This window comes from Caretta caretta, chromosome 2 (assembly GCF_965140235.1).
Source record: "Caretta caretta isolate rCarCar2 chromosome 2, rCarCar1.hap1, whole genome shotgun sequence".
Classification (NCBI taxonomy): domain Eukaryota; kingdom Metazoa; phylum Chordata; order Testudines; family Cheloniidae; genus Caretta; species Caretta caretta.
The window spans coordinates 97,195,114-97,213,763 of NC_134207.1; positions in this window are offsets into that span (position 1 = coordinate 97,195,114).

Consider the following 18,650-nt stretch of genomic DNA (forward strand, 5'->3'; position numbering starts at 1 on the left):
GTACATTCACGTATCCGGGCGGAGTTCCTCTGGGCAGCGTCCACCGACTCCCTTGACACCTTTGAGGAGCGGTGGGCGCTGTCCGGGGTTCTCTGCTCGGTGACCCCGTCCGGTTCCCTCCGTCTGACCCTCTGATTGAGGGAAAGAGCGAGAGCCGCCAGCCACAGCCGTTAGTTGCTGTGAATACCATCATTACTGTCTTCTAAGAGGGGTCCTATAATACATGGGTGTACCCCCCTCCCTCCCAACCACCCACCCCGCAGCCGTGCCCATCTTGTCGGGCACTCTCAGGAGAGGGAGGGTCGGTGACCCTGGGCGTGGCACTAGGTAACTCGAGAGGGTGGAAGACCACGAGTGTCGAGGAAGCCCCCCCGCTCTAGGCCACCAGGTAACTCAGGAGGGTGGAAGACCACGAGTGTCGAGGAAGCCCCCCCGCTCTGGGCCTGGGCTAACCTGAACACCTCTCCCTCCTGAAAGCTGTTGTGTTATACCTTCTGATTGCGTTGTTTTGTTGCTAAGTTTTTCTTTATCCTTTTGTATTCTCTGTAACTGTTACAAATAAATTTCTTTTCTGTTTCAAAAAAAACCTTCCCTGTTAAGGAGCCGGAATCGTTCTTCACTCGCTCCTGAGCTATCTGCTTTCCTTTCTTTCCTAAAGCCCCCCGGCCCGGATTTTCACACTTTTCCTTTTGCTTAGTTTCCCCCCCCGCGTTTGGGCCGGACGCTTTGTTTTTTTGGTTTCGTTTTTTCCCGTTTTTCTGAGCTGCGTCAGTGTGCTGGCCGGTTGCCAGCACCCCCCCCCCGCCCCGATGCCTGCTTTTGGACTTTGCTCTTTGCTTATTTGAAACCCCCGGAGGAGGGGGGGAGGACTGCCGACCTACTGTCCGGAGAGGGGAGTGGACCCCCCCAGACCCAGCTGTTTTGTTTTTTGCCTGGACTTTTTTCCTATCATTACAACATTCCTAGCTGCCGAGAGCCTTGGGACAGAGCCAACAGCTGTAGCAGACGCCAGAGGCCGGAGAATTCGCCCGGGCAGCTATGAATCATCGTGGAGAGAGGCCGTAAGACTGAGGGATTTCTTTTGAATTTCTACCCTCGGGGGGGGGAGTTGACTGCATTTCAGCTGCGTCTGCGGCGGCACAGGGGTGTAGCAGGGAGCTACCCCCAGATCCATCGGTGCCCCCAACCCCCCCACCACTACTACGACTATCACGGCCCCCGCTGCTTCGTCCCTGCTGGCAATCTGCCATCTGCCTTCGGATCCAGCTGTTTGCTTTGGACTTTGCCTTTTGGACCGGCATAACAACCAACCAAGCGAGACTCTTTGGACACTTGTGGTGGGTTGTCCTCCCTCCACCCCCCCCCCCCGGATTGTTTACCCCATAGCCTACCCCTACTACCGGACCCCGATTTTTGCCCCCCCCCCCCTCCCAGTGTCTCCCTGTCTCTCCCTGCTTACAATGGCAGAGAAGGAGGGACGCAAGGCCCCTCCACCGAAATTGGTTGCCCCTTCCCCATCTACCCTCCTGCCCACCCCTCAAGATTTCCCCACCGCCTCCATTGTTAGAACCCCTGCCACCCCCCCCGCTGGGGCATCGGCAGTGAGAGGCACCGGGGCGATTACTACTGCTGCTCTGGTTCTTGCCCCATTAGATTCTAGGAACCCCCCCCCAGTTAGACGGAAAAATCGAAGCGGGCCAAAAGGGAAGGGCCCCGCTAATGCCGCTGGACCCTCCGTGGCAGAGGCCGCCCCCACCACAGTGGCCTCGTCATCGATCGCGGCACCCCTCCCAGCTGTTCCCTCCACCAGCTCTGCGATCATCCCTCCCCCGGCCCCCAGGACGTATGCCCGGGTGGCGACAGGTCCCCCCTCACCTGCCGCCTCCTCATCTCGCCCACCCACTGCCTCCGCTGCCATCACTAGCAATCGGGGCCCTCTTCCCGCCCTGACCAGGAAGCACGGTGTCCGTTGCCTCCTAGTGCCCGCCTCGCCCCACGTGGAGGCATACGTGCAGGCGTTGGCGAAAGTGGTAGGACCCATGGCCATTGTGGCGGCCTCCAAGATGTATGGGAAGGTCGTTCTCTTTCTGGCCTCGGAGACTGCCGCCCAGGAGGCGGTGGAGAAGGGCCTAGTGGTGGGGGGGGTGTTTCTCCCCCTAGAACCGCTAGAAGATCTGGGCGTTCGCTTCGTCCTCACCTCCGTTCCTCCCTTTTTGCCTAATGTTGCCCTGTTACCTGCTCTCTCTGCCCTGGGGAAGCTTGTCTCTGTTATTAGCCCTCTCCCGTTAGGCTGCAAGGACCCCGCCCTCCGTCACGTCCTTTCGTTCCGCCGGCAAGTGCAGATTTTACTGCCGGCGGGGGTGCGTGACGGAGAGGCGCTCGAGGGGTCCTTCCAAGTTCCCTACCAGGGAGCCCGCTATAGGGTCTTTTATTCCACCGGAGAGGCCCGGCGCTACCTCTGCCGCTCGGCAGGGCATGTCCGCAGGGACTGCCCTTTGGCCCGGGGGAGAGGGGCACCTGAGACCCCCGAGACCCGGCGGGATATTGGCCCTGTTGTTGCCGACACCCCTGGCCACCCGGCACCCGACACCACCCCCCCTCCCACCCGATCCACCGCTGCCCCCGTCCGGGCCCAAGAGGCACCCCTCCAACAACGCCCGGGCGACCACGGGAGTCCCACTCTTGCCATAACCACCTCGGCGGAGCCTATGGAGGGGGGTGTGGCAAAGCTTTTACCGGGTGCAGGAGAGGGCTCGCCCCACGGAGAACCCCCCGCCCCTAATGCTGCCTTACCACTACCCCCCCAAACCCCTGAACCTCTGCCTCCGCGCCCCGCTCCGTCCCCTGCTACTCAACCCCCGGACGACGCCATGGAGGGCTGGACTGTAGTCCAGGGGAAGCGAGGCAAGCGGAGGGCTCGAGCTCCGCTGCATTCATCTGACGCGGAAGCCCCCCGGAAGACCAGGAAGGGAGGTACCGACCTTGAGCCTCCCGCCTCGGCCACGAGTGAGATCCATTCGCTGGTGTCGGGAGGTGAAGATAGACCAGCATTGGAGGGTGGAACCCCCCCTCCGCGGAGGACTCTCCCCTCCGAAGCCCCGGGGGAAGCCCCTTTTAACCGGATACCACCTGAACTCCCAACGAACCCCGACGTGACCGTCGAGGCGGGCCCTAGCAGAGAGGCCCCTGGGGTGGTGGGAGTTGGCCTCTCCTCTGTGTACGCAGAGATTGAAGCCCTAGATTTGACCCCGGTCACCCAGGGAGGGGATGATTTACTGCCGGCCGGCCTCGATTTGGGCAATCTCACCCCAGGCCCCCTCTCCCCATGTTCTTTCCCCCTGACTGCCTTTCCGGGTGAGCACCCCACGGAAAGTGGTTTACCACCTGAGGCCATGGCTGCCACGACCACCCCGGAGCCAGTACCTAGCATTCCTCGAAGCCCCCTCCCTTGCCCCTTAACCCCCGACCCTGCTCGGGAGGCACCTTCTTTTCGTTGCTCGCCTCCTGAAGCCCAGGGCCTTACCTCTGCCCCTGCCCCCACCCCTATTCCGGTTCAGTATCCCTCCTCCTGCAAGGCTACCGCCGCCCCTGGGGTTATTTCTTTTCCGCCTTTTGCAAATTCCCCCCAGGGAGCAGTCTTTACGTTTTCTAGTTGCGACTCCCCAGGAGTTGCACCTTTCCCCCTGCCATCCCCGTCCACCCCAAGGCATGAGATGGAGTTAATAACCCCAGCCTGTCAGACACCCCGTCGGCGGTCCGCACCCTGCCTACCCGCCTTAGCGGACCACGAGGCTGTATCAAAAGCCCCACCAGGGACTGCTCTGGGAATTGTAACCCTACCCCCCCATGAGCTGCAGCATGCACTACGGGAGTTCTTAAAACAATGCCGTGGTGCCCGCGATAGGGCACAACTGGCTCTCCAGCAATGGGGGGACTTTGATCGACTCCTTCGGGCCGCGAGAGCCCTTATGAGGGAGGGTAGAAGGCAAGGAAAGGGCGGTGCCGCGGCCTACGAGGGGGCCCGCAGCTTCCGGAAAGATTTACTTACTCACGGGATGGGACACGGGTTGCTACGCGACCCGCCGGGGGCCTTGAGTACCCCCACCAATGAGAACTCCCCACCCCCCCAGCCCTCCGCATGACACCTCTCATTATTGTAACCCTGAACACCAGGGGCTGTAGGATGGCTCTCCGCAGGTCCCAGGTGCTCTCCTACCTCCGGGAGGGGGGGTGCTCTGTGGTTTTCCTGCAGGAGACCCACACGGACCCAACCGCCGAGGATAGGTGGCGGCTGGAGTGGGGGGACGGGGTATACTTCAGCCACTGCACGGCTTGGCAAGCTGGAGTGGCGACCCTGATCTCCCCCACCCTGCGGCCCGAGGTGCTAGGAGTCACTGAGGCCGTGCCGGGCCACTTGTTGCACCTCCGAGTTCGTCTGGAGGGGCTCGTGGTCAATTTTGCTAATATCTATGCCCCGCAAGTGAGTTCACAGCGGCCACAATTCTACCAGCAGGTGTCCGAATTTCTCGACACCCTAGATTCACACGAGTGCCTGATCCTGGGAGGGGACTTTAACACCACCCTCGAGGAACGGGACCGCTCGGGGGCCGAGCCGAGCCCGGCCGCCGCGACCATTCTCCGAGACATAGTCGACTATCACTCCCTAGTGGACGTCTGGCGTGACCATCACCCAGATGATACTTCCACCTTTACCTTTGTTCGGGTGGAGGCCCGTCGGTCACACCGCTCTCGGTTAGACCGTATTTACCTATCCCGTCTCCATCTCTCACAGGCCCACTCCTCCACCATTCGGCCGGCCCCTTTTTCCGACCATCATTTAGTTGCCGTCACGGTCTCCCTCCGTGCAGAGGGACCGGGGCCGGCTTACTGGCATTTTAACAACAGCCTGTTGGAGGACGAGAGCTTTGTGATGTCCTTCCGGGAGTTTTGGCTGGCCTGGCGGGAGCAGTGGCGTGCCTTTCCCTCGGTGCGGCGCTGGTGGGATTTAGGGAAGGTACGCGCCAAGCTCTTCTGCCGCAACTACACTCGGGGCACCAGCCGACGGAGAAATGCGGCGATAGAGCAGTTGGAACGGGAGGTCTTAGAGCTGGAGAGGCGCCTGGCCGCCAGCCCCGGGGACCCGTCCCTCTGCGGAGCGTGCCGGGAGAAGCGGGAGGAACTTCGAGCCCTCGAGGACCACCGGGCCCGAGGTGCCTTTGTCCGGTCCCGCATCCGCCTCCTTCGGGAGATGGACCGCGGCTCCCGCTTCTTCTACGCCCTGGAGAAAACGAGGGGGGCCAAAAAACACGTCACCTGCCTTCTAGCGGAAGACGGCACCCCCCTCACGGATCCGGAGGAGATGTGTGGGAGGGCCCGTGACTTCTACGCAAACCTTTTCTCCCCGGATCCGACCGATCCTGGCGCTTGCGGGGTACTCTGGGAGGAACTCCCCGCGGTCAGCGTGGGCGACCGAGACCGGCTAGAGCTGCCTCTCACCCTGGCCGAGTTCTCGGAAGCCCTCCGTCGCATGCCCACCAATAAATCTCCGGGCATGGACGGGCTGACCGTGGAGTTTTACCGCGCGTTCTGGGACATCCTTGGCCCAGACCTAGTCACTGTCTGGGCTGAGTCCTTGCAGGGCGGGGTCCTCCCCCTCTCGTGCAGACGAGCGGTGCTCGCCTTGCTGCCGAAGAAGGGGGACCTCCGCGACTTACGAAACTGGCGTCCCCTCTCACTCCTCAGCACGGATTACAAAATCGTAGCGAAAGCAATCTCGCTGCGGCTAGGGTCCGTGATGGCGGACGTGATTCACCCAGACCAGACCTATACTGTCCCGGGTCGCAGCATTTTTGACAACCTCTTTTTAGTCCGAGACCTTCTGGAACTCGGGCGGAGAGACGGTCTGTCGTTCGCCCTCCTGTCTCTCGATCAGGAGAAGGCGTTCGATAGGGTAGATCATGGGTACCTCCTGAGCACCCTGCGAGCGTTTGGATTCGGACCTCAGTTTGTGAGTTTTCTCCGGGTACTGTACGCCTCCGCGGAGTGTCTGGTTAGGCTCAACTGGACCCTGACCGAACCGGTCAGCTTCGGGCGAGGGGTGCGGCAGGGGTGCCCCCTCTCAGGCCAGCTGTACGCTCTGGCGATCGAGCCTTTCCTCTGTCTCCTCCGCAGGAGGTTGACGGGGTTGGTGCTGCGGGAGCCGGAGCTGCGGCTGGTCCTGTCGGCGTACGCCGATGACGTCCTCCTCGTGGTCCAGGACCCGGGCGACTTGGCGCGAGTGGAGGCATGCCAAACCATCTTTTCGGCAGCCTCCTCCGCCCGAGTCAACTGGGTCAAGAGCTCTGGCTTGGCGGTGGGGGGCTGGCGGCAGGTAAGCTCCCTCCCACCCGCGCTTCAGACCATCCGGTGGAGTGCCGGCCCTCTGCTCTATCTCGGCGTTTACCTTTCTGCCACGCACCCTTCTCCGCCGGAGAACTGGCAAAATTTGGAAGGCGGCGTGATTGAGCGGATCAGGAAATGGACGAGGCTACTCCGATGTCTCTCCCTTCGGGGGAGAGCACTGGTGCTTAACCAACTAGTCCTGTCCACGCTCTGGTACCGGCTCAACACCCTAGCCCCGGCCCCGGGTTTCCTGTCCCACCTCCGGAGATTGATTCTGGAGTTCTTTTGGTCGGGATTGCACTGGGCCCCTGTTGGAGTTCTCCACTTGCCCCTGAAGGAAGGAGGGCAGGGCCTGAAGTGTCTGTACACTCAGGTCCGCGTTTTCCGCCTCCAGGCCCTGCAGAGGCTCCTTTATAGTGCAGGTAGTTCGACGTGGAGTATATTGGCGCATGCCTTTTTACGCCGCTTCCATGGGCTCCGATATGACCGACAGCTCTTTTATCTTTGTCCGAGAGGTTTTCCGCGAGACCTCTCCGGGCTGCCGGATTTCTACCAGGACCTCCTCCGGGCCTGGAAACTGTTTTCAACGACCAGGTCCGTGGCGGCCATCGTGGGGGCAGATCTCCTCACGGAGCCCCTGCTACACAACCCCCAACTTTGTGTGCAGGCGGCGGAGTCCCGCACGGTGCGCCAGAGGTTGGTCCTGGCGGGAGTTACGAGGGTCGGGGACCTCCTGGACTACGACCGGGGGGACTGGCTGGATCCCCTGACGCTCGCTCGACGCATGGGGCTCTCCAGCCTTCGCACCCCCCGGCGCGTGCTTCAGGAGGTGGAGGCCGCTCTGACCCCTGCCGCTCGGGCTTATGTTAGCCGAGCCTTGCGCGAGGGCGCGCCCCGCCCATCCCTTACCCCAGGCCCGCCGGACCTTTCCATCGGGCCCTTACCCTGCCGATCCCAACACACCCCTCATCCTTTCACTGCGAGCCGGCTGCATGAACTGCAACCGGTCGGTTTTCAAGTTGCATCACGGCAATATTTATATACACTCACGCTTCATACCCTTCATGCCCGCACCCTGGTGTCCCGCCCCGATACAAAGTGGCGAGATCTCTTACCACCTTTGGAGGGTGAGCAACCTCGGTGGGCCAGCCTGTACTCCACCTTAGTCCCGAGGCCCGTCGGGGACATCAGTTGGCGGCTCCTTCACGGGGCTGTGAGCACGGGCGTGTTTTTGACACGTTTTACCTCCCTTCCGGAGACTTGCCCTTTTTGCAACGTGAGGGAAACCCTGGCGCACGTTTATTTAGAGTGTGCCAGATTGCAGCCTCTTTTTCGGCTCCTCACAAATATTCTTTTGCGCTTTTGGCTTCATTTCTCCCCCCACCTCTTTATCTATACACTCCCCATCCGTGGCCCCACCAAGCCGCGGGATCTCCTGGTTAACCTCCTCCTAGCTTTGGCTAAAACAGCCATTTATAAGACCAGAGAGCGGAGGTTGGCTCATGAGGCGTCCTGCGATTGTGAGGCCGTTTTCCGACTCTCAGTACATTCACGTATCCGGGCGGAGTTCCTCTGGGCAGCGTCCACCGACTCCCTTGACACCTTTGAGGAGCGGTGGGCGCTGTCCGGGGTTCTCTGCTCGGTGACCCCGTCCGGTTCCCTCCGTCTGACCCTCTGATTGAGGGAAAGAGCGAGAGCCTCCAGCCACAGCCGTTAGTTGCTGTGAATACCATCATTACTGTCTTCTAGGAGGGGTCCTATAATACATGGGTGTACCCCCCTCCCTCCCAACCACCCACCCCGCAGCCGTGCCCATCTTGTCGGGCACTCTCAGGAGAGGGAGGGTCGGTGACCCTGGGCGTGGCACTAGGTAACTCGAGAGGGTGGAAGACCACGAGTGTCGAGGAAGCCCCCCCGCTCTAGGCCACCAGGTAACTCAGGAGGGTGGAAGACCACGAGTGTCGAGGAAGCCCCCCCGCTCTGGGCCTGGGCTAACCTGAACACCTCTCCCTCCTGAAAGCTGTTGTGTTATACCTTCTGATTGCGTTTGTTTTGTTGCTAAGTTTTTCTTTATCCTTTTGTATTCTCTGTAACTGTTACAAATAAATTTCTTTTCTGTTTCAAAAAAACCTTCCCTGTTAGGAAACGGAACGTCTTTTGCTTGCTCCTCAGCTATCTGCTTTCTATTCTTTCCTAAAGCCCCCTGGCCCGGATTTTTCTTACTTTTTGCACCTGCATTAGTCCCCCCCCGACCGGGCCAGACGCTTTTTTGTTTTTTCTTTTTATTTTTTGTGTTTTTTTTCCGTCTGCGTCCTTCGCCAGCACCCGTCCCCCCCCACGCCTGCTTTCGGGCGCAGCTACTTGCCTCAGCTGAGCCCCCAGAGGAGGGGGGGGAAGACTGCCGATTTGCTGTCCGGGGGGGGGGAGTGGAAACCCCCAGACCCAGCCGTCTTGCCAGCAGCTCGGACTTTACAACATTCTTAACATGCCGAAGGCCTTGGAACACAGCCAACACAGCCGGAGAAGAAGATTTCAGCAGACAGAAGAAATAATTCAAGGGAGCTATAAATCATCGTGAAGAGGGCCGTAAGATTGAGTAACTTTCTGAATTATACTCTCGTGGGGGGGAGTTTGACTGTGATTACTTGCGTTTGTGGCGGCACAGGGGGTGTGGCGTGGAGACCCCCACCCCCGATCCATCGGTGCCCCTACCCCCCCATCGTTATTACAACTGTCACGGCCCCCCCGCCGTCTGTCCCTGCTGGCAATCTGCCATCTCCTTTCGGATCCAGCTGTTCGCTTTGAACTTTGCCTTCCGGACCGGACACAACAGCCGACCAACCGAGACTCTTTGGACAAACGTGTGTGGGTCTGCACCCCCCCCCCCGGATTGCTTATCCCACAGCTTGCCCCTATTACTGGACCCCGATTTTGTCCCCCCCCTCCTCCCAGTCCCCCCCCCCCCCCTCGGCATTCCTTCTTTTCCTGTTTGCAATCTAGCGGAAGGAGGGGCTATTCCGTTTTCTCCCCTCCCCCCCTCCTCCTTCCGGTGTCTCCCTGTCTTTCCCTGCTCACAATGGCGGGGAACGAGAGGGGTGAGATTGCTTCTACAAAATTAGTTGTCCCTTCCCCACCACCACCTCTGCCCGACCCCCAAGGTCCCCCCCCTGCCACTATTGCTAAGATACTTGCCACCCCCCCTTCTGGGGCACCGGTAGCAGGAGGCACCAGGGTGATTGCTGCTGCTGCTGCACCCACCGCCCACCCAGATTCTAGGAAACCCCCCCCGGTTCGCCGGAAGGGCCAGGGCGGGTGGAAAGGAAAGGGCCCCGCTAAAACCACTGAGCCCGCCATGGCAGGGGCTGCCCCCACCGCTGCGGCCTCATCATCAACCGTGGCGCCCCTCCCTGTGTTTCCCTCCACCAGCTCTGCGATTGCCCCTCCCCCGGCCCCCAGGACGTATGCCCGGGCGGCGGCGGGCTCTCCCCTACCTGCCGCCTCGTCATCTCGCCCCCCCCCCGCCTCCGCCACCATCACCAGCGGCCGAGGCCCTTTCCCCGCCTTGACCAGGAAGCACGGCGTCCGTTGCCTCCTGGTGCCCGCCTCGCCCCACGTGGAGACATACGTGCAGGCGTTGGCGAAGGTGGTAGGACCCACGGCTATTGTGGCGGCCTCCAAGATGTATGGGAAGGTTGTTTTCTTCTTAGCCTCGGAGGATGCCGCCCAGGAGGCGGTAGAGAGGGGCCTGACGGTGGGGGGGGTGTTTGTCCCCCTAGAACCGTTAGAAGACCTGGGCGTCCGCCTCGTCCTTACCTCCGTTCCTCCCTTCTTACCCAATGCTGCCCTGTTACCCGCTCTTTCCACCCTGGGGAAACTTGTCTCTGTCATCAGCCCTCTCCCGTTGGGCTGCAAGGACCCCACCCTCCGTCACATTTTTTCGTTCCGCCGGCAAGTGCAGCTTCTACCACCGGCAGGAGCGCATGACGAAGAGGCGCTTGAGGGGTCCTTTCTAGTCCCCTACCAGGGAGCCCGCTATCGGGTCTTTTATTCTACCGGAGAGGCCCGGTCTACCTCTGCCGTTCAGCGGGGCATGTCCGCAGAGACTGCCCTTTGGCCCGGGGGGGAGGGGCCCCCGAAACCCCCGAGACCCGGCAGGACATCGGCCCCGTTGCTGCCGACGCCCCTGGCTGCCCGGCACCTGAAACCAACCCTCCTCCTACTCGACCCATTGCTGCTCCCGTCCGGGCCCAGGAGATACCTTCCCTACAACGCCCGGGCGAGCAAGGGAGTTCCATCCTTGCTAGTACCAACCCAATAGAGCCCATGGAGGAGAGTGTGGCAAGGATATTATCGGGTATAGGAGAGGGCCCTCCCCAAGGAGAAGCCCCCGCCCTTCATGTTGCCCCACCGCTACCTCCCCGAACCCCTAAACCATTGCCTCCGCCCCCCGACACGACCCCTGCTAACCAGCCCCCAGATGATGCTATGGAGGTCTGGACCCTAGTCCAGGGGAAGCGAGGCAAGCGGAAGGCACGAGCTCCGCTGCATCCACCCGACGCAGAAGCCCCCCGGAAGACCAGGAAAGGAGGCACTGCTATCGAGCCTCCCGCCACGGCCGTGAGCGGGATCCATCCGCTGGTGTCGGGAGGGGAAGACGGACTGGCATTGGAGGGCAGAATCCCCCCTCCACGGGAGACCCTCCCCTCCGCGACTTCTGAGGACGCCCCTTCTGCCTGGATGCTACCCGAACCCCCCGCGGATCCTGAGGTGGCCATTGAGGCGGGCCCTAGAGGAGAGGCCCCCGGGGTGGCAGGAGTTGGCCTCTCCCCCGTGTATGCGGAGATTGAGGCCCTAGATTTGACCCCGGTCACCCAGGGAGGGGATGATTTGCTGCCGGCTGGCCTTGAGCTGGGCAGCCTTACCCCAGCCTCCCTTTCCCCATGCTCCCTCCCCCTAATTGTCTTCCCGGGTGAGCACTTTGCAGAAGGTGGTCCACCACCTGATGCCATGGCCGCCAAGACCACCATGGAGCCAGCATCTAGCATTATTGGGAGCCCCCTCCCTTACCCCTTAACCCTTGACTCTGCTCAGGAGGCACTTTCCTTTAGCTGTTTGCCTCCTGCACCCCAGAGCCTTACCTCTGCCCCTGCCCCCACCCCTGCCCCTGCCCAAAGTCCCTCCTCCTGTAATGTTAATGCCGCCCCTGGGGTTATTTCCTTTCCGCCTTTTGCAGATTCCCCCCAGGGAGCAGTCTTTGCACTTTCTAGCCGCGACCCATTAGGAGTGGCAATTTTTCCCCTGCCATCCCCCTCTACCCCAAGGCATGAAATGAATTTAATAACCCCAGCCTGTCAGACGCCCCGTCGGTGGTCCGCACCCTGTTTACCTGCCTTAGTGGACCACGAGGCTGTATTAAGAGTCCCATCAGGGAATACCTCGGGAATTGTAACCCCACCCCCCCATGAGCTGCGGCATGCGCTACGGAAGTTCCTAGAACACACCCGTGGCGCCCGCGACAGAGCACAGCTGGCTCTTCAGCTATGGGGGGACTTTGATCAAATCCTCCAGGCCACAAGGGCCCTTATAAAGGAAGGCAGGGGGCAAGGAAGGCGCGGTGCTGCGGCCTACGAGCGAGCCCGCAGCTTCCGACACGATCTACTCACCCACGGGATGGGTCATGGGTTGCTGCGCAACCCGCCGGGGGCCCTGAATCCCCCCGCCAATACGAGGCCCCCACCCCCCCAGCCCTCCGCATGACGCCTCTTATTATTGCGACCCTGAATACCAGGGGCTGTAGGATGGCTCTCCGCAGGTCCCAGGTGCTCTCTTACCTTCGGGAAGGGAGGTATTCTATAGTTTTCCTGCAGGAGACTCATACGGACCCGGCCGCCGAGGACAGGTGGCGGCTGGAGTGGGGGGACGGGGTATACTTTAGCCACTTCGCGACCTGGCAGGCTGGAGTGGCAACCCTGTTCTCCCCCAACCTACGGCCTGAGGTGCTAGGGGTTAATGAGGCCGTGCCGGGCCACGTGCTGCACCTTCGAGTCCGTATGGAGGGGCTCGTGGTTAATTTTGTCAATATTTATGCCCCGCAAATGAGCTCCAGGCGGCCACAATTTTATCAGCAGGTGTCCGACTTTCTCGGCACCCTGGATTCGCACGAGTGCCTGGTCCTGGGAGGGGACTTTAATACCACCCTCGAGGAACGGGATCGCTCAGGGGCCGAACCGAGTCCGGCCGCTGCAAATATTCTCCAAGGGATAGTTGACCATCACTCCCTAGTGGACGTCTGGCGTGACCATCACCCAGATGACACCTCCACGTTCACCTTTGTTCGGGTGGAGGCCAATCGGTCACACCACTCTCGGTTGGACCGTATTTATTTATCCCGTTTCCACCTTTTACAAGCCCACTCCTCCGCCGTTCGGCCGGCCCCATTCTCTGATCATCATTTAGTTACTGTAACGGTCTCCCTCCGTGCAGAGAGACCGGGGCCGGCCTATTGGCACTTTAATAACAGCCTGTTGGAGGACGAGAGCTTTGTGATGTCCTTCCGGGAGTTTTGGCTGGCCTGGCGGGAGCAGTGGCGTGCCTTTCCCTCGGTGCGGCGATGGTGGGATCTCGGGAAGGTGCGCGCCAAGCTCTTCTGCCGTGACTACACTCGGGGCACCAGCCGACGGCGAAATGCGGCGATAGAGCAGTTGGAACGGGAGGTCTTAGAGATGGAGAGGCGCCTGGCCGCCGATCCCGAGGACCTGTCCCTCTGCGGAGCGTGCCGGGAGAAGCGGGAGGAGCTTCAGGCCCTTGAGGACCACCGGGCCCGAGGTGCCTTTGTTCGGTCCCGCATCCGCCTCCTTCGGGAGATGGACCGCGGCTCCCGCTTCTTCTATGCCCTGGAGAAAACGAGGGGGGCCAAGAAACACGTCACCTGCCTTCTTGCAGAAGACGGTACCCCCCTCACGGATCCGGAGGAGATGTGTGGGAGGGCCCGTGACTTCTACACAAGCCTTTTCTCCCCGGACCCGACCGATCCTGACGCTTGTGAGGTGCTCTGGGAGGAACTCCCCACGGTCAGCGTGGGCGACCGAGACCGACTAGAGTTGCCTCTCACCCTGGCCGAGTTCTCGGAAGCCCTCCGTCGCATGCCCACCAATAAATCTCCGGGCATGGACGGGCTGACCGTGGAGTTTTACCGCGCGTTCTGGGACATTCTCGGCCCAGACCTAGTCATCGTCTGGGCTGAGTCCTTGCAGAGCGGGGTCCTCCCTCTGTCATGCAGGCGAGCGGTGCTCGCTTTGCTGCCGAAGAAGGGGGACCTCCGCGATCTACGAAACTGGCGTCCCGTCTCACTCCTTAGCACGGATTACAAAATTGTAGCGAAAGCAATTTCGCTGCAGCTAGGGTCCGTGATGGCGGACGTGGTCCACCCAGACCAGACCTATACTGTCCCAGGTCGCAGCATTTTCGATAACCTCTTTCTAGTCCGAGACCTTTTGGAACTCGGGCGGAGAGACGGTCTGTCGTTCGCCCTCCTGTCTCTCGATCAGGAGAAGGCGTTCGATAGGGTAGATCATGGGTACCTCCTGAGCACCCTGCGAGTGTTTGGATTCGGACCTCAGTTTGTGAGTTTTCTCCGGGTGCTGTACGCCTCCGCGGAGTGTCTGGTTAGGCTCAACTGGACCCTGACCGAACCGGTCAGCTTCGGGCGAGGGGTGCGGCAGGGGTGCCCCCTCTCAGGCCAGCTGTACGCTCTGGCGATCGAGCCTTTCCTCTGTCTCCTCCGCAGGAGGTTGACGGGGTTGGTGCTGCGGGAGCCGGAGCTGCGGCTGGTCCTGTCGGCGTACGCCGATGACGTCCTCCTCGTGGTCCAGGACCCGGGCGACTTGGCGCGAGTGGAGGCATGCCAAACCATCTTTTCGGCAGCCTCCTCCGCCCGAGTCAACTGGGTCAAGAGCTCTGGCTTGGCGGTGGGGGGCTGGCGGCAGGTAAGCTCCCTCCCACCCGCGCTTCAGACCATCCGGTGGAGTGCCGGCCCTCTGCTCTATCTCGGCGTTTACCTTTCTGCCACGCACCCTTCTCCGCCGGAGAACTGGCAAAATTTGGAAGGCGGCGTGATTGAGCGGATCAGGAAATGGACGAGGCTACTCCGATGTCTCTCCCTTCGGGGGAGAGCACTGGTGCTTAACCAACTAGTCCTGTCCACGCTCTGGTACCGGCTCAACACCCTGGCCCCGGCCCCGGGTTTCCTGACCCACCTCCGGAGATTGATTCTAGAGTTCTTCTGGTCAGGAATGCACTGGGCCCCTGTTGGAGTTCTTCATCTACCCCTGAAGGAAGGAGGGCAGGGCCTGAAGTGTCTGTACACTCAGGTCCGCGTTTTCCGCCTCCAGGCCCTGCAGAGGCTCTTTTATAGTGCACGTAGTTCGGCGTGGAGCATACTGGCGCACGCCTTCCTGCGCCGTTTCCAAGGGTTTCGATATGACCGGCAGCTCTTTTATCTTTCACCGAGGGGTTTTCCGCGAGACCTCTCTGGGCTGCCGGTCTTCTACCAGGACCTCCTCCGGGCCTGGAAACTGTTTTTAACAACCAGGTCCGTGGCGGCCACCGTGGGAGCAGATCTCCTCACGGAGCCCCTGCTACACAATCCCCAGCTCCGTGTGCAGGTGGCGGAGTCCCGCTCGGTGCGCCAGAGGTTGGTCCTGGCGGAAGTCACGAGGGTCGGAGACCTCCTGGACTACGACCGGAGAGACTGGCTGGATCCCCTGATGCTTGCTCGGCGCATGGGGCTCTCCAGCCTCCGAACCCCCCGGCGCGTACTTCAGGAGGTGAAGGCCGCTTTGACCCCCGCTGCTCGGGCTTACGTTAGCCGAGCCTTGTGCGAGGGCGCACCCCGCCCATCCCTTACCCCAGGCCCGCCGGACCTTTCCATCGGGCCCCCACCCCGTAGATCCCAACAAACCCCTCACCCTTTCACTGCAAGCCGGCTGCACGAACTGCAGCCGGTAAGCTTTCAAATTGCTTCACGGAAATACTTATATACACTTACGCTTCACACCCTTCATGCCCATACCCTGGTGTCCCGCCCCGATACAAAGTGGCGGGATCTCCTGCCACCTTTGGAGGGTGAGCAACCTCGGTGGGCCAGCCTGTATTCCACCTTGGTCCCAAGGCCCGTCGGGGACATCAGTTGGCGGCTCCTTCACGGAGCTGTGAGCACGGGCGTGTTTTTGACACGGTTTACCCCCATTCCGGACACTTGTCCTTTTTGTAATGTGAGGGAAACCCTGGCGCACGTGTATTTAGAGTGTGCCAGATTGCAGCCCCTTTTCCGGCTCCTCACAAATATTCTATTACGCTTTTGGCTTCATTTTTCTCCCCACCTTTTTATCTATACACTTCCCATCCGTGGCCCCACAAAGTCGCGGGATCTTTTAGTGAACCTCCTCCTAGCTTTGGCTAAAACAGCCATTTATAAAACCAGAGAGAGGAGGTTGGCCCACGAAACGTCCTGCGATTGTGGGGCCGTTTTCCGATCCTCAGTACATTCACGTATCCGGGCGGAGTTCCTCTGGGCGGCATCCACCGACTCCCTTGAAGCATTCGAGGAGCGGTGGGCGCTGTCTGGGGTTCTCTGCTCGGTGACCCCGTCCGGTTCCCTCCGTCTGACCCTTTGATTGAGGGTAAGAGCGAGAGACGCCAGCCCCAGCCGTCGCCGATGGGGATACCATCATTCCTGTCATCTAGGAGGGGTCCTATAATACATGGGTGTCTACCCTCCCCCCTCCCTAAACCGCCCACCCCGCAGCCGTGCCCATCTTACCGGGCACTCTCAGGAGAGGGAGGATCGGTGACACTGGGCGCGGCACTAGGTAACTCGAGGGGGTGGAAGACCACGAGTGTCGAGGAAGCCCCCCCGCTCTAGGCCACCAGGTAACTCAGGAGGGTGGAAGACCACGAGTGTCGAGGAAGCCCCCCCGCTCTGGGCCCAGGCTAGCCTGAACACTTCTCCCTCCTGAAAGCTGCTGTGTTGTACCTTCTGATTGCGTTGTTTTGTTGCATAGTTGTTTTGTTTTTTTGGTAATTCTGTAAGCGTTACCAATAAACTTTCTTTTTGTTTCAAAAAAAAAAAAAAAAAAAAAAAAAAACCTTCCCTGTTACCTTACCCAGGGAAAAGGGACCTACTTAGCCTGGGGCTTATATATCTGCCTTCTGTTACTCTCCTATAGCCATCTGGCCCGACCCTGTCACAATATTCTGCAGCTCAATAGAGGTCTTCAATTCTCCAGAGCTTGCAGTCTAGCAACTTTGATGAGCACTAAAAATTAACAAATGCCTGACTATATTTCCTAATGAACTGTTGCAGTTTCTCACTGAAATGATTCAAACATATTTAAATATTTTTGATAAATTATTTAACATACATTCATAATTATTTCCATCTTTGCTAAAATATATACAGTCCATAATGTGGGCCCAATTTTGAAATGTAGGGACCTAATACAATTAATTCACCTGGGCACCTTAAAAAAATGCCATTAACACAACTGTGTCCAAATGCATCACCATCAAAATGGCCCTTTGTGGCTGTAGCGGCTGTTACCGAAAAGTATTACTTCCTCACAAGGGAGTTCCAGGGAAATTTTAAGGGGTAATCATCTTCAGTTTCATTTAATATCTGCAAAAGAGATGTTCTCCTCCTTGAAGAAAGTAATCCTTTGGGGAGACATTGAACCATAGATGCTGAGACAAACCTGAAGGCCATAATCCAAAGCTCATCAAAATCAATGAGAGACTCTTTCTATTGATTTTAATGGGATTTGGATCAGGACCCATGTGCAAGATTTTGATATTCTGTTAAGGATGCCACATTTCAGAACTGGACTTCTCATAATGATTTATTTACTCAATGAGAGAGAATAAATATTAGGGAAAGAACCTAATGGGTTAGAAGCACAGATCCATACACTCCGGTGTAAGAGTTGCCTCAATGTCTCTATTACTTGAATTGCCCATTGCAGGAGCAGGCCTGGTTATAAGGAAAGATATGTGGGGAGTACCACGTTGAAGGGCATCTTAAACCGTGACAGTGTAGATCAAGTAGATTAATTGTTACTAAAACCCAGGGTTGTCTTTATGCAGTGTATGATCTCCCCTCCTGCCTCCACTTCCTTATTGCTGTGAACAGAGAAAAAAATTGCATGGAATACACTTAATATGATTCATTCAATTCCAATGCTAAGCAGTTATGAAACTTGTAATGAACCACTTTGTATGTTTTGTTTATTTGGCAGCATCAAAACAGCAAAGATTAATGCATCAGGGAAGAAGTCTGGAGTTCATGTCATCTTGCCTAGTCTATCCCCAGATTCATACTAAGTGGAACATTTCCCATTATACTGTGTACAGACTTAACCCTGCAACTCAAAAATAACAGATGGGGCTGAACACTAGATTTCCTACATGAAGGAATTGAAATTTAGTTCAAAAATTTATTTCAGCTTGTATACAATCATGTCTGCAATTAGGGAATGTAATTCAGAGCAAGCTAAATTTTTTGTCATCCACCCTCCTAAGTACTCCAGCATTGCTTTTGACATTCTTAAATATCATTCCAAGATGAACTACCTAACATTATTTACCAAGTGTAGTGATGGATTCTCCATCACTGACCATTTTTAAATCAAGGTTGGATTTATTTTTACCGAATAGATATTCTCTATGAATTATTTTTGGGAAGTTGTGTGGCCTGTGTTATACAAGAGATAAAACTAAATGATCACAATTGTCCCTTCTGGCCTTGAGATCTATGAAAAAAATACAGTAATACATTTACAAGGATACTAATCACTTCACATATTTTAAGCAAAGTTTAAATGTTAAACATCATAACATGCCTGTGAGATAGCTATGTACATATTCTATTTTGCAGAGGAGGAAAGTAGACAGAGGGTAAGTGTCTTGCCAAGGACCACACAGCAAGGCAGTGGCAGACTCCAGAGTTACTGAAAGTTACAAGTGAAGCTCAGAGTGCCACCATTGTACAATCAGAATTCTGGGCTGAAACAATTTCCAGTATAAATTAGAGAAAATACAGGAGTTTTCTAATTTATTACAACCCCTCAAAAGCTGCCTATGGCCCAGAATCTCCATAGCAGCAGCACTGTAGAGATTCTCCCTCATGCCCTGGTCCCTGGCACAGCGGTTCCTCACCTCTTAGATTGTGAAGTGGGCACCACAGGGTCTCTTTGCAGTACATTGTGCCTTCACTA